Raw genomic sequence first — 27,338 nt, forward strand, 5'->3', positions numbered from 1 at the left:
AATGTGTGGCACATAGTAGATCCTCAATAAATACTTGATGCATAGTAATCAAATTAACTCCCATAGCCATAAATGCCTTCTGAATGCCATACCTTATCTTATTTATTTCTCGCAATCACCTTGATTTCTTAGATATAGCAAGATACCCTTTTGACAATGATTCTACTTGGTATATGTATACTTGTACTTTCCACTAGATACATTACCATGTTTGCTTGCAATTATTTTCCTATATATCTAATTCTCTACTAGATTATAGGCTCTTTTCTGAGGGGAAACTTACTACAGCTTGATAGAGAGAAATTACTAAGAAACTGATTGTTGGATGAGAGAATAAATGGATAAACAGATGGGATAGGTACCACTGCCAAAAAAAGACTCTGAATGCTATCATTAGTATTTAATATAATGTAATACTTAGATGTAAACATAATAAATGCAATACTTATTATACATAATTATAATACCAAATCAGTGTTAAATTAGTAACCAAAGTATTTTGCATACACAAATTTTAATAGAAAAAGCAATTCTAAAGTAATAAATAACATATCAATAAATGACTATGTTTCTTTATCACAAAGAAAATTATTTCAATAGTATTTATATTTTGGAGAAAAAAATCTAGACAGAAAAATATCTATTTCCTCTGAACAATGAGACTATATTAATGAATGAAGCATAGAAGTTCTAGTTCTAAAGGACTCTGATATAACATTCCCACTCATCCAATTATTGCTTTCCTCCTAAGGAATACTTTCAAATCATTGAATTATGCTGTCTTCTTAGTTGATATTTAATCAGTTAGAATTTTTGGACAAAAATTTTTTAAAATATTGGGATTACTATATTTGAATGATAGCAAGAGACACTCAAACTCCACCTGGCCCGAGGAAGCCATTTATAAAGTTTTGATAAAGAAAATAAATTAATTTTTATAAAATCAGAATGCCACCTGTTGCAAATCAAACTATAGGTAGCTTTTCTACCTTAAATTTTTGTCTAATACTTTATCCCTTGATAATTACAAAACAAGTTTTTGAAAAAAATTAACTGCAATTTCCCATTGTCCTTCACTCCTAAATTTCAAAGCTTTCTGAAAAGTCATTTTTATTTTTCTAAAACTTTAAAATCATTCAACTTAAATCAATGGACTTGAGTCAGGTTGAAATGCCTAATAGTAGTCTTAATATTATGACATATCTTACTAACTCTTTATCCTTCTAAAGAAAAAGGTTTCTTATCCCTCCCCCCTCATATACACATACATAAAACCTCATGAATAAATTAAATAAACACATTGAGCCAGTCTTATGGAATATCTAGACTTCCAATTATATCCAAGTAAAATTCAGAGAATTGACTTAAGTCAACAGATGGCTTGGGGCTTGTTTAAAGAAGAAATTATTTCACTCCATATGTAAGCTTGTGAGACATGCAATCAACTGCTGCACTTTTGCACATAATTTCTAGAATTTCATTTTAAGAAAATGCATCCAGAGAATATTCAGTAGAGAACCAGTAACTTTAGAGTTTCTTTTCCTTTTACAGTAGTTAGGACCTCATTAGCTTGTATCACTAGTCCTTAATAAATTGGATTGAAGCTGCTGTTATTTTTATATTTTTTATCTCAAATCCATTTAATTAATTCTGTTGATTATTTTAAACATTTTAATTAGCTATATTTGTACTTCTGGACTACTGAAGCTAAAAACAACAATGTATATCCTTTTAAGAATAAAAGTGATCACTTATGCAAAGTTCTTCTGAGACAATTATTTCATAGGGGCTGACAATAATTCTTTGAGTGGCAACTAGGAAGGCTGATATGGTTTATTCCTCTGGTTCTACTCTTCTTTATGGCTGAACCATCTATAGTGCATTTACCAATTCTACTGGCTTTCCTCTGAGTGTAATGACTCTCCTTGTACTCTGTTAAAAATATATCCCCACAAATCAAGAAGAAGCAGATTCAGACTAAGTGGCTGAGAAGATTTACATTCTATTGCTAACCCAGTTATTACTCTGCTGAAAACCCCATAGCATCAATATAATGAATCCCTCAACTTCTGCAGCAAGCACAATTTTTCTTCCCAACCTCATTGGCTCCTAACTTTCTGCTTGACCTTTTGCAATCTGTGTGCGGCAGAACTTCATTACAACCTTTTAATGATGCACAAACGGCACACAACACCAAGGTCACAGAAGATCCCAAGCGAACACTTTTCAAACACCACTAGAATAGATATTGAGACCGCATTTAAGAGGCAGAATAACCTTATGGAGAAATCATACATTAGGATTTAGTGTGTTTCCCAAGGGCTGGTAATGCAAAATATTGACAATGTGGTAAGCAGAATAACTAACTCTCAACAAACGTTTTTTTAAGAGGAAAAGAAACTGACTTATCAAGCTATAAATGGCTAAGAGATCCTAAACAGTTCTTTTCGTGTCCTATCTCAGTGCTAGGAGGATAATAGCTTTAGAATTCCAACCCAGACAGGTTTCATTATATAATTCACAACATTGATGTAAGCTCAAGAAGCCAACACTCTTATATATATTTTTTTTCTTATCAGCTCGAGCCAGCAAAAAGCACCTCAAAATCCCATTGTAAAGTAAGTTAAGAATGTGAAAAGCACAAAATTACAGCATGGCTCTTCTCATGATTGATTGACTGAAAGTGGAGGAATCTTGAAGGTGTAGGAGTAAGCAAGTTGAATTGTAGGGCAGGATGGGATATGGCAAGAAAGAGGAAGGGAGAATTTGATTCTGATCAGCAATCTCCTTCAAGAAAAATGAACATTTGCTTGGGGAGCGAGAGTAAAGGGAAAGAGCCTCAAGGAAATGTTTATTTCTACTTGCTTTAAATTTCACTGCTCAAGGAGAGTAGAGGAGAATACATGTTCTGATTCTTCTTTTTGTACTTTTGAATTGGTTCCAGGGTTTGTTTCCCATTTTCTTTTTTCCTACACTTTCTGTTTTTTCCTCTTTCTCTATTTTCACATCAGCTCAAAAAGTCCAAGTTACACATGGTTGAAGTTGTGTGATCTGCTAACATATGAGATGGAATGTCTTGTTCAGGCTAAGCTGGAAAAGGGAAAACATTCCAATTCACTGCTCCCCCTACCATAGACTCCCAACTCAAATTTTTATTGTAGAGTATATACTGAGTCCCATGTGGAAAGATAAATGAAAAATAAAAATGACTCTGAATTGAAGGCCTCTAGTCCAACATTCGGAGAAGACAATGGCACCCCACTCCAGTACTCTTGCCTGGAAAATCCCATGGATGGAGGAGCCTGGTAGGTTGCAGTCCATGGGGTCGCTAAGAGTCGGACATGACTGAGCGACTTCACTTTCACTTTTCACTGTCATGCATTGGAGAAGGAAATGGCAACCCACTCCAGTGTTCCTGCCTGGAGAATCCCAGGGACAGCAGAGCCTGGTGGGCTGCCATCTATGGGGTCGCACAGAGTCGGACACGACTGAAGCGACTTAGCAGCAGCAGCAACAGGAGTCCAACATTAGGCTTCCCTGGTGGCTCAGATGGCAAAGTGTCTGCCTACGGTGCAGACATTGGTGGTACCAGGATGACTACTCTCTATGTTCTTAGGAGAGCTAATTTCTCTTCCAACTCACACACTCACCAGCAGTTTTAAAGAGGACAAAGTTGAGAATTAAGAAGTCACAGAAATCAGTTCTAAATCCATGAGGGCTTTGAGCCCTTAGACGCAGTGTGTACAAGAATGTGAGTTATGCTGTCATACATAGCCAGGTTCAAATCTCCAGCTTAGACGCTTTACAGCCATGCAAACACAGCACAATTACTTAACTCCTCTGTGCCTCAGTTTCTTCCTGTCAGTTAGGAATAACAACTAACTTGGGTAGTTATTGAAAGAATTAGGAATAATAGTCCATGTAGAGCTTACTGCACAGAGCTTGCCATTTTATGGATTCTCATGAAACAACTTGGGGTCATCATAAGTCACAAGGCATATGACTTGATTCAAGTATTGCCAGAAGTCATATGTTTTCATTTTCACCAACTGTAGTCTCAAGATTGCAGCATGGCTATTAGCTTAAAGAAAAAATAAGGTTTTCCCAAGGTTTTTGCAGAAAAGTCTATCTGATTTGATATAGCACACTATTTAATAGGAGGTAACATAAAGAAATGGCAACCCACTCCAGTGTTCTTACCTGCAGAATCCCAGGGATGGGGGAGCCTGGTGGGCTGCCGTCTATGAGGTCGCACAGAGTCGGACACGACTGAAGCGACTTGGCAGCAGCAGCAGCAGCAACATTGGGAATGGCTTCCCAGGAACTTCAGTGGTAAGGAATCTACCTTTCAAGCAGGAGATGCAGATTTGATCCCTAGGTAGGAACGATCTCTTGGAGAAGGAAATGGCAACCTACTCCAGGACGCTTGTCTGGTAAATCCCATGGACAGAGGAGCATGGCAGGCTACAGTCCCCATGGTCACAGAGTCTGACATGACATAGTGACTAGACAACAATAAAATTGGGAGTAGAGGCTGATGCATTTTATAATCTATTCACAAGTTTGATTACTACACTTCTCCCACACTCCTCTAGAACACCTTCATTTCCAGCAGTTTTGCTCTTAAGCCATCCTGTCCCACTGGCAGTGAAAATACTCTTATGCGGAATTCCAACATAGTATCTCTTCTATGCAAAGTTGCCTTTGAGGCCATGATAACCCATGGCTTTATTTCATGGTCTAAGTCAATACTGGGCACAAAGAGATCCCTTTACTAGATTAACTAGCAAGGCTACCCAGGAAGAAATACTAGATTGCACCATTTACCCTGTCAGGCTCTCTGTCATAGGCTTCAGGGCCCAAGCAGTATGATGGCTGGCAGCTTTGGTAGTGAGCACAGATGGAGAATAATTGAGGTGCCCCAGTTAGCACCAGGCACATTGTGGAAGCTCAGAAAAGTATTAAACAGCAACGGGAAACTGCTCATATTCTCTCTACATACAGCTGTTATACACATTTGTGAATATATTTGTAGATCAGATTAGTCACATTTCATCCTCAAGCCTGCAGGGTTGAATATGAAAGACCTGGCATTTGCTTTAAGAATTCTCAGTATCTTGCCCAAGGATATGCTGAAACTTTGGTACCAGAAATTATCTATAGACAAGGAAGTATCGACAAATTTAGTGCTTTAGATATTTCTGCATAGAAATTTACTGCTTAAAATTCTTCAAAAAATGGCATAGATTAATGTAAGGAATAAATTTTTTCCACAATAATCATGCAATACACATATGTATTTCCAAACTACATTGGCAGAAGTAGGTCAGTTAAAATTAGTGATGGGAGAATAATATTTTATTAATGTTTAAAATACATGTGTGCAAGTTGACTTGCCATATAGTCAAGTCGTTTTTGATTAGTATTCATCTACTTACTTAGGAATTCTTCAACAAATATTTATGAGTATTTACCTATTGTGTTTCAGGCAATTTCATGGGCTCTGGGAAATGGCATGAAAGAAGCAAGATGAAATACATAAATCTCTTTATTAGTGCCATAATATAGCACTCCTAATGCTCTTTTCCAACTTCTGTAAAAGTGAGATTCATTTGCAGTGGAATGGGAATGATGTTCAATTCATGTGCTTTTATCTTATTTAACTGAAACAGGTACTTTCCAATATAAATGCTTTACCTTGCCATAAAATTTCATTACAGAATGTGTCAAAACAAGGTAAGAGCAAATGGAGTTAAAGAAGTGAAGTTTTCAAAATTCTAAAAAGTCAACTGTGAAAATAAAAACTGCCTCTCTGCCTAATTCCCAATGCACATCCTGCTTTTACATGAATAATGATATAAAAGATTCTGAGCTCATTCACCTGACAGAGGAGGCATAAAAAACACAGGTAAACATATTCTTACCTGCCTTGTTACCATTTGCCATCTGTATTGTTACTGCATTCTACAGCCACTTCACTACAGATGCAAAGAAATCTTAGCTACAACTGTCTTCCCTCAAAATCACAGTCAGTGTCATGGTATTGAATTAGTAACGGTTGCGAGAATGTGGCTTCCTCCCAATACCAGAACAGCGTCAGATCAAGTTCAAAAGTCTGCAGAAGATTTACCGAAAAGTGAGAAATGCCCACATGCTAGAACTCTGTGCCTTCTTTGAGGAATGGGTGCTTTGTTGAATCCTGCAGCTCGTGTTTCATCCACAGATAAGCCAAGGGAGATTCTGTCTCTCCTCAGACTGAAGAGAACTGGCATCAATGCTAAAGAACAGATCAATTTGGTGGAGGGGGAAGACGCTGCAGAGGAGTCTGATGGTGATGAAATGGGCTTTGAGTTTATCCGGAAGCCTGAACTTCACGGTGGTCAAAACCTGAGTGGTGTGCACTGGGGCTATGAGGAAACCAAGACTTTCCTTGACATCTTCCATGAGACTCGATTTTATGAAGTGCTGCAAGCCTATCATCGGAAGAGCAAGTTGTATGGGGCCGTGGCTGAGTAGCTGTGAGAGTGTGGTTTCCCCTGAACTCCTGAACAGTGCTGGACCAAATTCAAAAGCCTTCAGAAGAGTTACCACAAAGTGAAAAATGGTCAAGTGCTAGAGTCCCGCGGATTCTACAAGGAGATGGATGCCCTGATTAACTCTTGGGCATCCGCTGCTCCCACCAGCTCCCCAGAAGAAGCCCTATCACCCTCAGTTCAAGAAAGAGATGACATGGAAATTGAACCTCAGCAAACTACGGGCTGGGATCCTGAGGAGGACTCCCTTGTTGAAGACTCCGGCAGGGAGAGAATGAGTGAGGAGGAAATCATGCAAGAACCAGAATTCCAGGGACCTCCAGGTTTACTGTAAAACCCGAGTGATTTTGAAATTGGAAGTAGTAACAAGGAGGATGCAACACAGATGATTTGTAAGGACATGGAGCAGCATAGGGCATTCATAGAAAAGGCTAAAAGGATCGTTTCTCAGAATGTTGATCCAGGTAAGTATTGTAAAAGGGGTTGCATCTCAGGAAGACAGTGGGAAAACCTTCATGGAATTGGACAAGGAAAACTGATGCCCCAGCCTCAAGATTTGGGGAAAGCCGTAGCGCATCAGAGGCCTCTTGTCAGGAAGAGGCCCTTCCGGCTCCTCAGTGTGGAAGAAAGCTTTGGAAGGAGTGTGCGTCCCATGTGCTGCATGACCCACCAGAAGGAAAACCCGTCTAAGTGTAGTGTCTGTGGGAAGTGCTTTGGCAGAAGCAGGAGTCTAGTCCAACACCAAAGAATCCACATGGGAGAAAACCCTTTTAAAGGGCTCAACTGCGGGAAAAGCTTTAAGGACTCCTCCAACTTTGATGCCCACCAGAGAATTCACACAGGAGAGAAGCCCTACAGAGAGTGGAGAGTGTGGGAAATGCTTCAGCCCGAGCTCGAGTCTCGTTATACACCAGAGAACCCACACTGGAGAGAAGCCCTACAGAGAGTGGAGAGTGTGGGAAATGCTTCAGCCCGAGCTCGAGTCTCGTTATACACCAGAGAACCCACACTGGAGGGAAGCCCTACCAGTGTGGAGAGTGAAGGAAGAGCTTCACCAACAGTTCGTAATTCAGCGCCCACCGGAGAGTCCACAGTGGCAAGAATGCCTACAAGTGTGTGGACTGTGAGAAAAGTTTCAATAACTGTACAAGATTTCACGAGCACCAGGGAGTACACACCGGGGAGAAGCCCTCCGGGCGCATCCAGTGTGGCAGACATTTCAGCAAGAGTTCTGTGCTCATCAAACATCGGGAGGTTCACGTGAGAGGAAAGCTGCCGCCAGCCCTGCCAGCACTCTGCTCCCCGGAGAACCCCCTGAAGGGGAAGACTGATGGCTTCAGGCCGACTTTATGACGATGCGCTCTCCTCTTCCTAACTGTCCACTTAGCCATTTTACTCTGATCTCACTCTGGGAAGCAATCTTTTCTTAGCTATAGAGTGTCATTTCCAAGATAAGCTTGAGAAATTCCTCTTCTTCTAATACTAATCCAATACTCACAACCAATACTAATCCAAATATTTTACTCTTTCTTCTGTTTTTGACTTCACAAGGACTTCTTTTCATCAAGACTATCTCCTTTCTACTGTAAAAGAGGTAAGAGGTTTTAGCAAATTAAAGGAAATAATTTACCACCCCCCCCAAAGATATAATTTTATAATTATATCCAGGGGATTTAATAACAATAACTCCCTTGACTGAAGATGATTCTTCTCTATATTAAAAGGTCATTTTTTTTTTGATTGAGGCTTGCAACAGATTTAGATGGACAGTTGAAGGGAACAAAAAACGGACCCCCACTTAGCAAGTTAGATGACCAGAAACAACTCTGGAGAATCAACAGATGACAGATATGGCAACCAGACTGCCCTCCCATGGACATCCAAACCGAGACCATTGCAGGATCAAGGTTACTTTGCGCCAAAGCTGGCTATCGGTGGTAATAATAATATATAAGAAGGTATATATATATATATTATTATATAACAATAATATATAATAAAAATATTTAAGGATTAGAAAACTACATGGAGGGGCATTCCTCAAATCCAGTTGCCAAGCAACTCAATTTTATGTCCTGTGTCTTGGTGAAAGGTTTTGTGTGTGTGTGTGTATATACATATATATATATATATAAAATTATATGTTCACCTTTCTGTGTGGCCATCACCAGACCTAGAGCTGGACTCTTAGTATGAGATGTTCAGAGTCCCTGTAAATTAAGGTTCATCAGCATCTCACAGGTGCTGGCTTCTTTTTCTGCTAAGCACTGCAGTATTAACACATGTCTAATTACTAGGAAGTTTCCCTTCCCCCCACAAAAACAGTGCCCTGACACATCAATGCCTCTAAATTTTGTTGTGATAAAAAAAACACCTAAGTTATGACTTACTTCTCTTCTCCTCTAATTACAATTTAAGGCCAATTTAAAACCAATTAAGTTCTTGTTATTTTTTCCCCAGTCTGCCATTAATAGGCCCTAAATTACAAGAAGAAGCTGTGTAACATCAATCTACAGTCACAATACTTTCAGTAGAGTTGTCATGAAATTACAGAAGGATAACAAAACGATTAGATGTAATTAGGCAGGAGGAAAATAGGACTCAACTCAAACTGTCAATCAGCAAATAATTAATCTTAATGTAGAAAAATTAAAAAATATATATATACATGGTTTAAAAGTCATATTATAAAAACTGCATACCCAAGAAAATGAAAGCAACCAAAGATGAATTAGAAGTTCTTTATTGTTAATTTGATGAAGCTCATGTTTACCATAATAAATGACAAGGTTTCTCAATTTATTAAAGTGCCTGAAAGGAGAATGGTTTTCTTAAGTCTAAAATATAGCACTTGAGCTTATTAGCAAATGACATAGAGAAATTTAATGTTTTATTAAATGGTTCATTACAGAAAAATAGAAACAGAAATGGCCATTTATCTTCGAGGAGTAACCATAAAAATCCCATTATATATACTAGTCTTAGAGAACTTCTATGGTGAGAACTTTGAATTCCCCTTTGTATTGAAAGTAAAACTTGCTCCAATGAAAGATTTATGGTTTACTCATCTTTTAAATTTTTAAAAAAATTATAACCCTGAATTAGTAGGAAAAAGCCCAAGTAGACTGTTTAAATGACATATGAATGATAATTCTGTATTACATATAATTCAATAAAAGGAAAAAAATATTCTCAGACGGGAAAGATTAAAAAAGATCTTCCAGTCTATCTTTGTTCCCATCCATATGACTTGCTTTCAGAACCGCCAAAACTGAATCTGTAAAAGAGAGCAAGAAAAACTATTCTACTGTTAGTAAGAAAATACATTTGAAAGAGAATGTAGCTTGAAGAGGGGAAAGAGCAGACATAAGGAACCACCCAATACACTTATTACATCAGTGTAAATTATCTAAATGTATTTCTGGAAAAATAAGCTGTAAGTTATCATGGTTAAGAGCCTGATTTGAAGGGATAGGCCTTTGCTTAGATTTCCTTGGGCAAATTATTTAACCTCACTAAGCTCTAAATTCAGCATCTTTAAAGAAGGGATAATCATAGAGTCTTTGTCATAGAGTGTGAGGGTGTACAGTTTAAGCATCTGCATCACTGGTTTACTTAGAATGATTTCAAACTAATAAAAGTCTGGTAAAAGCAACTGAAAAAAGTACTATAAATATGATGTCAAAACTATATAATCAGTGTCAAAAGGTGCACTTATAATTAGTATGGTAATTAGTGAAACTGTGTCTGTAAGCCCACTAGAGGCGCAGATTTTTAAAATTAAAACAATGATTTTGCTTCACAGTTTGCAAAATTCTTTCAACTTCATCGCCATATTTAATCATCATAATGACACTGAAACCCGAGTGGAACAAGGAACTCCAATCTGGTTTCTGATGAGCAGACTGAGATTCAGGAACAGTGAGAAATTCGTCCCTCACTGCATGCTATTAAGTCTTGAAGGCAGGAGACACACCCAAGCTGTTGTTTTTGGGTTTTTTTTTTTTGCTTTTAATGTTGATTTCAAGGTACTTTCTTCCACATTCCACTATCCCCCTAAAAATAATATTGCTCTGACAGAATGCAATAACTCTAAAAATTCTTACACGTGTGCTTTGGGAATAGTATAAGAGTAGGCATGGAGTACAAATAACCTCTTTCTGTAATGCTTCTCCCTGGATAAGGTAGTGATTAGCTAGCTATAAAACATTATTGCAACATCTATTTTGTTAGAAGCATTTTTGATAGAGTATTGCTGCTACTTTCACAAAGCAGTTGGTACTGTAATGTAATAATCTCTGGTGATTAAGCCAAACTGGGAAGCCTCTAGAAGTCTATTGGTTGCAAATTTTGTTGTCAGATTTGCAGTACTGAAAATCTCACAGATATCAGTCATTAGTGTCAGTGACACAAATGCTTAAACTGTACACCCTCTACTGCTGCTGCTAAGTCACTTCAGTCGTGTCCAACTCTGTGCGACCCCTTAGACGGCAGCCCACCAGGCTCCGCCGTCCCTGGGATTTTCCAGGTCAGAGTACTGGAGTGGGTTGCCATTTCCTTCTCCGACACCCTCTACTAGAAGCACCTAATTATCTCACCATTCTCTTATTAATGACTAGTAACATGAGAGTTAAATAAATGATATAGTCAAATATTAGCCTCAAGGTTCACCATCATATAAATTTGGTTGGTTCCATTTGATTTTTATTACCATATTAAAAAATATCTGTATAACACCCTATTTAATGCTAAATTATATGCTATAATAAGAAATATGGCTATTTTTACTTCAAGTTAAAAAATGAGCAGGTTCCAGTGAACTTTGCATCATGGGTTTTTTAGTATTGATATTTATTACAAATTATGTATTCTCAAGCATGAAAAGTGGAAGTTAGTCACTCAGTTATGTCTGACTCTTTTGCAACCCCATGGACTGTAGCCTGCCAGGCTCCTCTGTCCATGGGATTTCCCAAGCAGGAACACTGCAGTGGGAAGGAATGCCATTCCCTTCTCCAGGGGATCTTCCCAACCCAGGATCGAACCCAGGTCTCCTGCATTGCAGGCACATTTTTTACCATCTGAACTGCCAAGGAAGTCCATTCTCAAGTATGAACCTGCTAAGTCGCTTAGTTGTGTCTGGCTCTGCAACCCCATAGGCTGTAGCCTGCCTGTAACTCTGTCCATGGGATGATACTGGAGTGGGTGACCATTTCCTTCTACAGAGGATCTTCCCAACCCAGGGACTGAACCCGCATCTCTTACATCTCCTGCATTGCAGGTGGGTTCTTTATTACTAGCGCCATCTAGGAAGTCCTGTTCTCAAGTATATTCCTTGCTTAACTAAAAAAACAAAACAAAACATCAATTTTCTTGTTAATTCTGAGGTCTCCAGAGAGAATAATTTATATACTTATGAAAGAAAAGGAAATATAGAACATGCTATCAAAAGAGGCCAGAATTGTGTCAGAGTCTCTCTTACACATCGATTACAGCCTCATGCACTGAGTAATTTCCTCCTATACATGTGTCCTCTTTGTCCCAGATTGTAATGACACTTCATTTTACATCTCCAAACCAGCACAATCATAAAGTGGTTCATAGGGAAAAGAGTCCAGTGACATCTTATTATGAGTGTGAGGCTGCAAGTAAAAAAAGAAATTAACATCTTGCTGAAGATTTGCTGGGAGTTTGTGAGCCTTGAGTTAAGTGTTAAAACAGTTTATGCTATATGAATAACTAAATTTCTTCACAGAGGAGAAGAGGGTCTTTATTGGCACTGGAAAGGCAGAGAATCCATGTCTAGAGCTATCACTGTCAAGCACATAAATCTACATCTCTTTTCAATAGTATTGTCCTGTATCTTTATCCAGACAAACAGAAAGTTAGATAGAGTAAAAGCATATGAGGGAAGCTGCTTTATAGCGCAGGGACCTCAATCCGGTGCTCTGTGATGAAGGGGTTGGAAGGAGGTGGGGTGGGCGGGATATCCAGCAGGGGGGGTAATGTATGTGTACATATAGCTGATTCACTTCATTGTAAAACAAAACCTAACACAATAATGTAAAGCAATTACACCTCAATGAAAGAAAAAAAAAAGCTTACAAAGTTCATCTGTCTGCCAGGGATATACTTTTGACTTCTGAGTAGGTGGGATCAATATTTTAGTGACACAAAAAGCATAATTCCACATTCTTTTTGAGATTCTCACACAGGCTAATGCCACTTACTCTCAAGCAACATCTCCTTCTATTAGTCTGATCCCATTAGTTCTCCCCATAGCCCTGGGTACTATAATTACCTTCTTCTTTTAGATTTTGTGACATGCCCTGGTTTATAAGCTATTCTGTCCCATTCACATCCTCCAATCCCTGAAGCATCTTCCAGGCATCCATGTAGAGTTGATTGCCACATATAAGGGTAACAGAAAGTCAGAGCCATTCCAAATTGATTGTAAGAAATCTGCCTTGCAGCCAGTTAGTTCTACTACAGCAAAAGCCAATTCACACAAAGCAAAAGGGAGCTCTCCTTGGTCTACGTGGCAGCTGACCAGCTAGCAAAGGGGAGAATGGAACGGTCTCATCAGTAAAACCCCAGGCGTGGCAACTCTTCGGAGGGACATACCAAATCTTCATTTACAATGTCTCTTAGACTGGGGCTATGAAATTCAGTCCATATGGCTCCCTTTACAAATCAGTCTAATATTGCAGGTGGTGCTCAGAAATGGGAAACCAGTGGGAACTTGGGTGAGTCACTTTATTTCTCGGGTCCTAGTTACTTCATCTTAAGAATAGAATCTTATTCCCTAGTATAATAATACCTGGAACTACATCAAGTAAAACATGTAAAGCAGAGTTGGTGCAGCAGAACCAGAAGAGGGGAATCATAGGCCTCCCTGGGTTCCTTACCTCCTGCATTTGGCCATGAGGGAAATATAAGGAACATTAGCATCTCATAGGACTCTTTTGGAAACTGTGGGATCAATGTGTGATGTCACACACACACTTAAACCCCTGTGAAAAACCTGCAGTTTCTGATAATTATGCTAACAATATCCGTAGAAGCACTGGGAAGGGTGTATCTTCACAATGCTTCTGACTGTCGGATGCCAGAGATGGCCAAGCCTTTTCCCAATATCTAACCTGTCAGCCTGGCTTACTCTTCTTTCTCTGATGAGACTTGTCATGCTCAACTGGTCAGACAAACAGACCGAAGTGACACTTCTCACCCTCAGAGCAATAACTCTAGTCCCCATTTCACCATTATAGCTTCCCTCTTGTGATTCTAGAATGTTCTTCAACATTCATGAGTACACTTTAAAGGAAAAAAGGGTATAAATGAACTTATCTATGAAACAGCAATATGTTACAGATGTAGAAAACAGTCTTATGGTTACCAGGGAGTAAGAAGGGAGAGGAATAAATTGGAAGATTGGGATTTACATATACAAACTACTATGTGTAAAATAAATAACTAATGAGAAAAGTGGCTATAGGGATATGCATAACTGATTCATTTTGCAGAAACTAACACTACATTGTAAAGCAACCATACTCTAATTGAAATTAACTTAAAAAAGATACCTTCAGCTGAGAGAAGAAAAACTTTAAAGAAAATCTTGCTGAAAAAAAGGCCAAGAGGCTGCGGTCGTCACGTTTAGAGAGAGGGAAGTCCCTAAAGTCCGACATAATTAACTTCACCTTTTAAATCCAAAGCAGAGCCTCTTCTCTGCAAGCAGTCACAACATTAGTTGTCTAATAATGACTTCGCTTATTTGATGCTAAATGACGCGTTATTGCCTGACAGCTGATTGTGTGTGTGTGATAAGTCTCTTTTGCCGTGTCTGACCTTTTGTGACACTATCAGCTGTAGCCTGGCCAGGGGATTCTCCAGGCATGAATACTGGAGTGATCTGCCATGCCTTGCTTAGGGGATCTTCCTGACCCCAAGCATCAGACCTGCGTCTCTGATGTGCCCTGCATTGCCAGGCAGCTTCTTTACCACTAGTGTCACCTGAGAAGTTCCGACAGTTGATTGCAGACTTTTAATCTGTGAAAAATATTAGGTCAATATGATTCACAATCATGCTAGGAAAATGTGAAAAAATAGACCTTTCACAGTCCCAGTTTCATGGAATTGAATTCCTTTCTTTTCATGGTTATTGACACAAGTATCAGCTAAAAACCTGATCCTAAATTGATTTTTCTGAGCACTTTACATTTGCCTCCTTAATGTCAATGCCAGTAGCCTATATCAGTGCCCATTCTTTTGAACTCTGGTGGTTGGTTTCTAATCACTAGAGTTATTCTCTAAAGTGACTGTACATAGAAGTGCTGATTACCTTTGGTATAAAATTTAGAATGTATACCTATATGTAAAACTGTTCTAATTTCTTTTCATCTCTTTTCATAAACCATACCAATGATCTAAATGAAATGACTTTTAAACTTTTCCCTTATTACTTAATATTTAGCAGAGAATCCCTAAAACTGACATTTTCACTTCGTTATTTAACATAACATAACCGTCTTTCATGTCTTAACTCACCAATACATTACCCTCTTTTATTTCCCTTTCACTCAGTATCCTTCTATCAATGTCTTTAGCCTTCCACATTAAGCAGCATATTGATTATCCAGCTTCTTTCCCTCTCAATATTCCTAAACAGTCTTCTTGTATAGGCTTGGCACATCCATCATCCTGTATTCCTCTTTTACACATAATGAATAATCCTATTTACATAGTGTCCAGTTCCAAGGAATTAAAGCACTTTAGATTACTTTGGGAAAATATGTGTAATCAGTTCTGACAGCATTTCTGAGATAGGTAGAAGCAAAACACTGTAATCCATTTTTGCTAAGTAAGAAAGATGGCAGTGGAGATAGGGAATTAGCCTTCATTCACACAGTCATTTTCTAGTAGTTACCAATTGACATTCAACCCCTGGCCAAGTGTGCTAGCTAGCCCTCTCAATCCCCTTCTTTCCATTCCTGCTGTGACTCTCCCTAGTCCAGGTCATCTACATATGCTATTGCCACAACTGGACTTCCTCTGAGACCCCCCATTCTTTTGACTCTAATCTGCTCTGTTTTATTCTATTATGGCCAGGATGTGTCTTCCTGAAGAACTTCTCTGATCATGCCATTTACTGGCTCAAAAACTTCAATAGCTTTCTATCATCCAGTGAATTGACTTTTCTCACACCAGCATTTGAGTGTCAATCTAACTTTTCAAATATTTTCAATAATTTCTGCCTTATATCAATATATGAATATTCTATGTGACCAACATAGTTACTAGCTATTTCCTGAAAGTCTCAAACTTTTCCACTTCCAAGTCTTTGTCCACACTGTTTCTGATGCTCAAAATCAGGTTTCTCCCCCCATGCACTAGGCCTGTCACTTTTGCTCTTTGGGGATCATTTCCAATGCTTCTACTTATATGAAGTTCATTCTGGATTTGTGAGTCAGCTGGAATCTATCTTTTTCAAAGGTGCAGAAATTTTTGCTTGTCTTTTGGTGTTTATAATAGTCTAATGTATTCTTTCTCTTTTTTACTTATCAGATTCATATAACATAAAATATCATTGCAGCAATAACTCTTTCCCCAGTACTTTTAAAAGCTTTTTCTAATAACTAGCATCTATAAGTATTTATCTAACAAAGTTCTTTATGTATTTAATTTGATTTTATTAATTGTATTGCACCATACTTATTAATGTGTCTTATCCTCAAGTGTTATTTTTCATTATCATTCACAAGATCATCATTTAACATTCTTTTAAAATTCTTGAACTCTGTTTTTCTCTATTATTTTTGTTGGTTCCTCTTTCAACTCTTAATCCTGGCATTTCACGTGGACTCTCAGATACTCCTTTATAGACTGGTTCTTGTCTCTTACATATATACTGCCTCCAGGAGGAGTTCTTTTACTCACAGCTCTAATGTGTGACACCCTATACTACCTACAAGTTTTTCTCCAGCCCTCATCATTCTCTGTTACCCCACTTCCAATAGTCTCCTTAATGTTTCTGGAAGGATATCAACTTATATGTGACCAAATTCACACCTCTTCCCCAGAGACTCTTTGATCATCATTGACGTCAATGACTTCACCTCTCTTTGGCACATTAAGCTGAACTTTATCCTCTAAATCAATCTAATTCTCTCACCGTGCACCTAAGGAAACGAAAGCTTGGAAACGGTAAGGGGCCAGCCCAAAACTACATAACTGATTTTCAGATCAGTTAACATTAAACCAGCAGCCCGTCTAGAGGGGTGTCATAGAAACAATCCCAGGAAGTCTGCTGTATTGTAGCAATGATGAGCTGAGGATGCCGACTCAGTCCTACAGTGTCTCTTCCTGAGGGTAGGTTTAACACATCTCCTCTTGCCAAGTTCTGAGACTAGATGAGTTTCTTCTTGTGCAACTGTTTTATTTAGACCTTTCAGATGGTAAACTTGATCAAATCTTTTTATTGCCTTCTAGAAAGCTCATACTCCAATTTTTGCCTACACATAGCAAACATTTCAGACTTCAGAGTACCCATTTAGAACCCTAGGGTGCTCCGTGATTTCAAATTACTTTTCCTTCCAAAATTTTTCCTTCACATAAATTTCATCAACTACTTTTGTCTGAAGGAAATAACTTGTAAATTACACCTATTTTGACTACCTTGAATATTTTAGAAGAATAAAACTGAAAAAATTAACATTTTTCAATAAAAATATTTAGCTGTACAAGCAACACAGTGATAGGGATAGAACTTGGTACAAGGTCTCCAGACTCAGTGGCAAACTCTGTCTTATCTGGCTGTTCTTTATATTTACTTGATACATACTGCTATGTGTACTTGTGTGTGTAGGTATATGTGTATGCTTAAGAGTTATTTATTTCCTATCCCTCCTATCAGATTGTAAAATCCCAAAGGATGGGAATTGTCTATAAATTTTTTTTTGACAATCTTTTCAAGCAAATATAATAGTACGCGCATATGGTATCAACACAATAACTGAATTTGGACAATTCTCAATCTATCAGTAAATCCTAACTCATATCTCAATTCTCAGTCACCATCTCACTTATATATAGAACTGTCTATCTGACCTTGGCTAAAACTGTAATCCTTTACTTGATAGAATAGATATGTAATCTTGGGGTTTACTGTAAAATGAATTTCTGTTAATGGAATCTTGACTTCTCACTAACTTGAGGGAAATGAAAAAACTTTGCACTTCATAAAAATATACAAGTGTACCTCATAGATATGGTGGGTTCAGTTCCAGACCACTGTAATAAAGTCAATATCAAAATAAGTAAGCTACATGAACTTTTTGTTTTTCACTGCATATAAAAATTATGTTTATACTTCATTGTAGTCTATTTCAAATGCAATAGCATTATGTCTAAAAATATATATGCTTTAATTAATACATATTTTATTGCTAAAATATCTAACCATCATCTGAACCTTCAACAAGCTATAATCTTTTTGCTCATACAAGGTCATGTGTGGATGTTTATGATTGCTGACTGATCAGGTGGTGATTGCTGAAGGTTGGGCTGGCTATGGCAATTTCTTAAAATAAGACAACAATGAAGTTTACTGTGTTGATTAACTTTTCCTTTCACAATGTCTCTGTATCATGCAATGCTGTTTGATAGCATTTTACCCACAGTAAAACTTCTTCCAAAATTGGAGTCAATCCTTTTAAACTCTGCCACTGCTTTATCAATTAAATTTATGTAGTAATATTCTAAAACCTTTGTTGTCATTTCAACAATCTTCACAACATCTTCATTAGAAGTAGATTCCATCTCAAGAAACCACTTTTCTTTGCTCATCCATAAGAAGCAACTCCTTATCCATTCAAGTTTTATCATGAGATTGGAACAACTCAGTCACACCTTCAGGCTCCACTTCTGATTTTAGTTTTCTTTCTATTTCTACCACATTTACAGGTACTTCCTCCATTAAAGACTTGAACCCTTCAAAGTCATTAATGAAAGTTGAATCAGTTTCTTCCAAACTCCTGTTAATGTTCTTATTTTTGACCTTTTGCCATGAATTGTGAATGTTCTTAAAGGCATCTATAATGGGTGAATACTTTCTGAAAGGTTTTCAACTTCCTTTGTCTAGATCTATCAGCAGAATCACTATCTATGGCAGCAGTAGTCTTACGAAATTTATTTCTTAGTAATAAGACTTGAAAGTTGAAAGTATTCCTTGATCCATGGGCTGCAGGATGGATGTTTGCTAGCAGGCATGAAAGTAACACTAATCTCACTGTACATCACCATCAGAGCTCATGATGACCAAGTACATTGTCAATGAGCAGTGATATTTTGAAAGAAATCTTTTTTTTTTTTTTTTTTTTGAGCAGTAGGTCTCAACAGTGGGCTTAAAATATTCAGGAAAACATGCTGTAAACAGATGTACTGTCATCCAGACTCTGTTTCATTTATAGAGCACAGACAGAATCCATTTAGCATAATTCTTAACGGCCCTAGGTGTAGCCAATGATAAGTGAGTATTGGCTTCAACTTAAAGTCACCAGCTACATTAGCCCCTAACTAGAGAGTCAGCCTGCCCTTTGAAGCTTTGAAGCCGGGCATTGACTTTTCCTCTCTAGTTATGAAAATCTACATAGCATCTTCTTTTAATATAAGTCTGTTTTATCTACGCTGAAACTCTTCATTAAATATCTTAGCTAGATTTTCTGGATAACTTCCCATAGCTTCTATAATAACACTTGTTTCACCTGCACTTTAATGTTACGGAGATGACTTCTTCCCTTAAACCTCATGAATCAACGTCCTGATAGCTTCAAACTTTTCTTCTGCAGCTTCCTCACCTCTCAGCCTTCACAGCACTGAAGGGAGTTAGGGCCCTGCTTAGGATTAGGTTTTGGCTTAAGGGAGAGTTGTGGCTGCTTTGATCTTCTATCCAGACCCTTAAATCTTTCTCTACATGTGCAATAAGGCTATCTCTCTTCCTTACTGTTTTTGTGCTCATTGGAGTAGCACTTTTAATTTTCTTCAAGAGATTTTCCTTAGAATTCACAACTTAACTAACTCTGGTTCCAGAGACCTCAGGTTTCTTCCCATCTCAGTTTTGGAACAAGCCTTCCTCACTAGGCTTGATTATTTCTAGTTTTTGATTTAAAGTGAGAGATGTGTGACTCTTCCTTTCACTTGAACATTAAAGGCCATTTTAGAGTTATGAATTGGCCTAATTTCAGTACTGTTGTGTCTCAGGGATTAGGGAGGCCAAAGGTGAGGGAGAGAGACTGAGGGGATGGGAGGTTGGTGGAGCAGTCAGATCAGACAGCAATATCTATCACTTGCCATCTTATTGGTTTGGCCATCTATATTTTTGGTCAATTGTATATATAGGCATGGTTTGCAACACCCCCAAAATAATTACAAAAGTAATGTCAAACAGAGATCACTGATCACATATCACCATATCCAATATAATAATAAAAAACTCTGAAATATTAAAAAGTATTACTAAATTACCAAGATATAAAACAGGATATAAGCAAATGCTATTGGAAAAATGGCACCAATAGACCTGCTCAACACAGGGTTGCACAAAACTTCACTTTGTAAAAAATGCAATATCTGTTAAGTGCAATTAAATGAAGTATACTTGCATTTATAATGCAGCCAGTATTTAAAATCAGGGCAACCTGATTACATTCTAATGCACTTAGAATATGTATATATTCTATGCACCGAATATATATTCAGAATATAGCAATTTTATTTTGTGCTTATAAGTTGAATATAAGAAATATAGTAAATAAAGGCAGAGAAAAATACAAGAATTTTTCATCTAATGACATTTATTTTATAGTTTTTTAACATTTCTATTTTATCTAATATTTTTTCAGCATGAAGATAGAAATATTTAAAACTCTATAAATTTCACCTATTTATCATTAATAACTTCTCTTAACAATTTTTGTTTACACTCAAAGTGGATTGTTGTTTGTTTTTTTGGCCATGTGGCTCATAATGTGGGATCTTAGTTTCCTGACCAGGGATCAAACCTGCAATCCCTGCATTGGAAGCATGGAATTTTAACCACTAGATTGCCAGGGAAGTCCCCCAAATCTTTCAAAAACTATTTTAAGTATACTATACAATTTTCATAGATATTCACTATTAGCTCTTGTAAACTTTGTTAGATAGGTGATACAACACTAAATAAAACTAAGGAATAAGAAAGCAATTTTTTTGCTTAGCCTCTGATACTTCATAAATATGCAATTATTTAGCAATTTTTAAAAATTCTCACCTTGATTTTAAAATGTAGGCAGCATGGGAGCTATGAGAGATATAAATTTGTATTTTTCTAAGATACAGTCTTGAAGAAAGAGATACTTAGAAGTTTGCACTGAGATTGTTTTCTTTTTTCCATGTAAACATAGAAAAGCATGAGCCTGTTGAACCCAAATTATGGGCTCAAACACAGAAACAGGAGGTAGCTAGAGTCTAACAAGTGTTACACTGGGGAGATTTCAGCTAGATCATTAGCTGAGCCCGGAAATTCTGCACAGCCCCATTTCCTATGGACTAAAGTAGAGCTCCAGGATACATAAACATTCACACAAACAAAGGAAAAGAGTTTTGTTTTTTTTTTTTAAATCTATTTGCTTCTGTTAGAGGCATTGGTGCCTGCTCTTAATGAAACAGGGGTAAATATGTTATTCTGCCAATGTTCAATTTTCCATTATTATTTAAAGAACAAAACTGTTGTATTCAAGTCCATTTGAGGAAATACTATTGTCATCTGTATATGTATAAAAGCAATTTCAAGTCACTGCTGAATTATATTTAAGAAAATATTGTGTGGAGCCTCAATTTTTCATGTTTTTGCAAAATAGTAGGCACAGTTCTTAGTAATATGCTTGCAATAAATCTCACACATATTGAGATAATACCTTTTTCTTTAGGTCATTGTTGAAACACTAAGACTATAATCACCAAATAGTCTCCAAACAAATAGTCTTTACCCTAGCAGTACTCTAAATCATAGTGTCTTTCTTCAGAGTTCCTGAAACTAAGAAAGTCTGATTTGAGATCAGAACTCTTGTTACAGAAATTATTTCAGAGCACTGAAAGGCTTGCTTTGTTTCAACAAAGGAAAAAAAACAACAACAACTCAACATTCCATTTTTACCCTCTGTTACACTATTTTAAAATCATATTTGCAAGTAGATTTATTTAAACACTATAAGTAAAATATAAAGGATGAATATCCTTTATATTTTAAGTCATTAAAGCCATCATGATACTATTTTTTTAAATGCTGGTTTGAAATTCCAGCATTTTTCCAGTTATTGTGCAGGTTCACAGATGATTTTTTGCTAGGTAGCAGAAGCAGTCCTACCTAATGTTAAGTCATTTCTCACATATAAAATGTATGATTAGAAATATTGATCTTCATTTCAGGATGATACAGCACATTGCTTAAGAATGCAGTTTAGAGATTCAACAGGACCTGAATTAAGCTTTGGTTTTGTTGCTTAGGAGTTGTGTGACTTTAACAAATTATTCCACCACTATAAATTTGCTTCCTTACTTCTAAGCAAGCATCATAAAAAATGTTTATTTAATAGTGTGTGTGTTAGTTGTTTAGTCGCATCCGACTCTTTGCAGCCCCATAGACTGTAGCCCACCAGGCCCCTCTGTCCATGGGATTCTCCAGGCAAGAACACTGGAGTGTGTTGCCATTTCCTTCTCCAAAAGGAACTATAGAAAGAAAGAAAGTGAGGTCGCTCAGTCGTGTCCACCTCTTTGCAACCCCATGGACTATAGCCTACCAGGCTCCCACATCCATGGAATTTTCCAAGCAAGAGTACTAGAGTGGGTTGCCATTTCCTTCTCCTTATTTAATAGAGTGGATTTGAAAATTAAGTGGAACAATCTATGCTAAGAAACAGCACAGTGACTATTAACTTTTGATTATTTTTATTAGCATGATTTTTCATTAGGCATATATGTTTTGGGAAAGAACATACATCGATTTATTTAGTCAAATATGATTTTTGGGTTTTGTTCCTTGGCCTGAGAAATCTTGAGTAATTTATGTAAAAGTCTTTGAGAAGAACCAAAGCGATACAATAGAGAAAGAAAAGTCTTTTTAGCAAAGCGTACTAGAAAGTTAGATACCCACATGGAAAAAAATAAAATTCAAAAACTACCTCACATCATATACAAAAATTAATTTGAACATTCACCCAATTGTGACATCCAAGCATTAATGCTTTTAAAGAAAAATACAAAATATCTGTAGAACTTGGAGCTAAACAAAAGTTTCTTAGAAGATAGAAATGAGTAAGTAGTTAATAACTGATAAATTGAAATACATCAAAATTTTAAATTTCTGCTCATCAAAAGATACCACTAAGAAAATGAATAGGCAAAGTGGGAGAAAATAACTGTGAAATGTATACCTGATAAAGAAAAACTATGCAAAACATACATAATTCTACATTCTAATGATAAAAAGCCCAACAACCCAATTTATAAGTGGGAAAAATATTTGAACAGACTTCTCATTAATAAAGATTAAAAACAGCCAATAAGCACATACAAAGTTAAAAAAGAAAAAGTACACAAAAAGCAGTCAAGATCATTATTATCCAGGAAATGATAATTAAAATGACTACAAACACTACAAAAATGAATAATATTAAAGTCCAAGCCCAGCAGTATTGGTGAGATTGTGGAACAGTTGTAATTGACATATACTGTTTTTATAGAAAATGGTAGTCACCTGGAGAAATAACTCACAGAAATTCTATTCCTCAGTATTTATACAAAAAGATGAGAATTTATATTCATAAAAGGATTTGTACAACAATATTCATGGAAACTTTATTGCTAATGACTTCAAACTGCAAGCTGCCTAAGTGTCGATTAATAGAAGAATAAGTAAACAGAATACAGTATAATAATAATAGAATGAAATACTATTCAGCACAAGAAAGACACTAATATGCCAACAACATGGACAGTTCTCAATATAATTATGCTGAATAAAAGAAGTCTTACAGGCAAAATGCATATTCTTTGACTCCATCTACAAGAATTTCTAAACAAGCAAAATTATTCTGAAAAAAAATCAGTGCGTGTCCTTTGGGTTGTGCGATGACTGTGATGAAGCACGCTGTCAGTGTCACACAAGTCTGCTTGTATTTTTCAAAACTTTGTTAAAAAAACATTTAAGATTTGTGCATCTGTGTCTGTGCTTTGTATCAACAGGAAAAAAAAAAAGCTATGAGGAATATATTGAATTCTGGTTATATATGCATGTGGAAGTATCTGAAGTATCAGAAATGTACTGATAACCTGAAATTTACTTTGAATTACATCAAAAACTAAGATAGGTTTATGGATAGAGGGATAAATAGATGGATAAATATGGAGGAAAGTAAGGATGCAAATGTTAATGACTGAATTTAATGGTAGATTTAGGAGTGCTTGCTGTAAAGTTCTTTCAACTTTATTGATGTTTGAAATTTTTCATAAAATTTGTCCAAAAAATTGAAACTTTCTGATGTTTTTTCATCTTCTGGTAAAGGGGAAATCATAATTTCTTCCTAAAGAATTTTTCTGGGATAAAAGGAGACAGTGACATCTCAAGTATATATTTTGCAAATATGTTTTCCCACAATGTCAATTCTCTGATTTTGTTTAGTCACTAAGTCGCGTCTGACTCTTTGGGACCCCATGGACTATATAGCCTACCAGGTTCCTCTGTTTATGGAATTTCCCAGGCAAGAATACTGGAGTGGGTTCCCATTTCCTTCTCCAGGGGATCATCCAGACTCATGGATCAAACCCATTTCTCTTACATTTGCAGGCAGAGAATTCCCACCAAGTCACTAGGGAAGGCTGCACTGTGGATGACCTATTCATTTTCCTCAGAGCTGTCCTTCAATGCGCAGAAGTCTTCAGTTTTAATGTAGCTGATCAATTATTCTTTTTATAATGCATGAATTTGTTGCCCAGCACAAAGCTGACCTACTGTGTGTGTCATGTGTGTTGGGTCTCCTATCCTTTACTTCACCAACATCCACTTTCAGGGTCACAGGAGGCCCTTTCAGAGGAGGCTAGAATCTGCTCATATTTTCCCATCTAACTTCCATTCCTCACTCCTCCTGTACAGAGTTGGCTGTCACTTGTTCAGAGTTTCTTTTGAAGGGTGTCCTTGACCTCCCCAAGGAATAATAGACCTCCCTCCCCATCTCTCCCCTCATCATACACAGACCTAATCAGAAGTAGATCCACAGTGGATAGTCAGCCTTTTTTAGCCTCCTGCATCTTTTCTCTGAAAAGAAAAGAGTAGGCAAAAAAGAAAGAGGACAGAAGAATGTAGCAGGCTGGATGTCAAATTAGAGCCTATCACGAATAGTGGGGAGCCAGAGTCAACTGCTATGGAAAGTCAAGGAGAATTAGGACAGAGAAAAATGCCTTTGACTTGTGAGAACTGTGAATATTGACCTCAGAAAGATCATTTTCAGGAAAGTGGTTGGAACATCCGAGGATTGGCCTTATTTCTATTCTCGGCTTATCAGCAGCTCAACTTCAACAAACTTTTCGGCTACCGTTGTGGCGACATGAAGGTTCTGCCTATTTTACTGGAGTTTCTCACATTCTTAAGCAGAAAATGGTTACCTCTTAATGTTCCTTATCTTCCTAAGCACAGGCAGTCACAGGCCTGTTACAAAGGCATTGTGAACACAAATGATTCCAAACACACTGCACCCTCATGGCCAGAAACCCTGACTGGTCTTGTCGGTCCTGCAACTCACCCCATTGCTTTTCTCGTTTTTTCACGTATGCATATTTTGTCCTTTGCAAGGAGTGAGCTCCAATAGCTGCACTAACCTACTGAGTGTTATCTTTCTTACCCGATGTCTTTGAATGCTTCATTCTCAACGGGGAAAAATGACTTGGAGCGAATGAAAAGGCTTTTGGAATTACAGAAAGTAATTGAGGAATCTTGGACAGTCCTTTCCATAAGATAACCCTTTTTGAGGTTAAAAAAAAATTATATCCTGGAACTGAAGGTAAAATTATGAGGTGACTGGCACTGGAGACTGGGTACCTCCTTCCCAAATGACTGGCTTTTCAGGGAGTCTACTTGTTTTCTCATGCCCTAGGAGTCTTGTACTATGTGAAACAACTTCAAAGGAAACTAGAGCTCGCTAAGTGAATTATGTTTATGTCCAATGAACAATTTTCAGTGCTCAAGACTGTGATAGGTTGTGTAGAGCACATACAAGGAAAATACAACATGATCTTTGCCTTGAGGGTTACACACAATAAAAACCTAAAGAACCATTTAAAACACAAAATAATTAAGCATCATTGGCTACTGTGGGTACAGAAGGAAAGGGATGAAGAGAGCTGGAGTATGTTTCTTTAATTCTTCAAGATTTCTAAACAACGAGAAAGAAGACCACTTTAAGAATATGTAGGGGTTATGAAAGGTCACCTGAACACTCAGGAAACAAAAGGAATTTAGGACAGCTCTAGACTCAGATAGTAAATTTTTTTTCCAAAGCAAAAGAATTTAATTCTTTGTAGTAGCTGTTTTTGGAAGAAATGGGTTTTTTTGTTTGTTTGTTTTTAAATAAACCAGTGGGCAAACTTAGAATATTCCCTAAATTATATAGCACATGCAGGAGCATTCTGAATAGAACTTCTATAAGAAAGATGGTAGATGTTGGCATTAAACTTTATTTTTAACATGTGCTTACATGATTAGAAGACTATTCCTATAATAACTTGTAGAAGTGACTTGCTGCTGGGAATCTTCTAATGGGAATATATCTGAGGTAAAGTACATGTCGCACATCACAAGAAGGGCAAAGGATATAGGCAAATTCCTTCTCAATATGGTGAACGAGTTGAGAATCAAGTGAAGTTATAATGGCCGACTTTCAATGAATCAGCTTGGTGCAATGAGTAGAATGTACCCAACTAGCCACAAGACAACTAGACAATAGGTTTTTTAAAAATCAGTTTTGACCAAAACCTAACAATTCAGTGGGGCAGTAAACCTTCATGACTTGCTCACAGAAATTAAATAAGAGTTAAAACCCAGTGAGGATTATATTCTTCAGATTCACACTGACTGTCACACTCTCTCTTTATTACCTTATTTTAGTTATTATTCTTTAGGAGGTTCATGCCTCATAACATTCTTTGAAAAAGAAACATAATTTTCCATATTTGCAAATGTATTTGTGCCATAAAATTCATTCAATATACTTTTATTACTACCGGAGGCATTAACATCAGGTATCATCTCTGCCCTGACATTTTTGCACTAATACTTTCTCTTTCAACCTATTACAATCCCAGTCCTCATAGCACCATTCTTCAGTAATGTTTCATCACACTGTCAAGGGTACTTGTTTATTGTTGAAATTACCACCCGATTAATATGCCCAAAACCACTGCTTTAGACTTCCTCTATGGCTATTTAAATAATCTTTTCACATGTTTACTTCAGAGGAAGCAAAAGGTGCTAAAACATGCAAAATAGCATTAGTGACATACTGGCCTTGAAAAACTTAATTATTCTAAGTAAACGCAGTACAAAAAGAAGTTCACCCTTCACTATCAACCTTAGCTAATATCTAAGTAGTTCTGTTTCCTATTTCCTCATCTGTGCTTGTTTATAAATAGGATTTTGTGCCATGGCACTGTCTAGATGCATGGTTGACCCTTGAACAATGCCGATAGTCAAAAAAATCACATAAAGGGACAAGCTCTGCGCCT

General features: G+C 37.1%; 1 protein-coding gene and 1 pseudogene across 5 annotated transcripts in view; one reads left to right on the plus strand and one right to left on the minus strand.

Moving 5' to 3' along the window:
* NLGN1 (neuroligin 1) overlaps window positions 1-27,338 on the minus strand; it is an 884,133-nt gene that overhangs the window by 222,171 nt on the left and 634,624 nt on the right. The window lies entirely within an intron of this gene.
* LOC136173532 (zinc finger protein with KRAB and SCAN domains 2 pseudogene) lies at window positions 6,059-7,886 on the plus strand (annotated as a pseudogene).

Source organism: Muntiacus reevesi, chromosome 8 (assembly GCF_963930625.1).
Source record: "Muntiacus reevesi chromosome 8, mMunRee1.1, whole genome shotgun sequence".
NCBI lineage: Eukaryota > Metazoa > Chordata > Mammalia > Artiodactyla > Cervidae > Muntiacus > Muntiacus reevesi.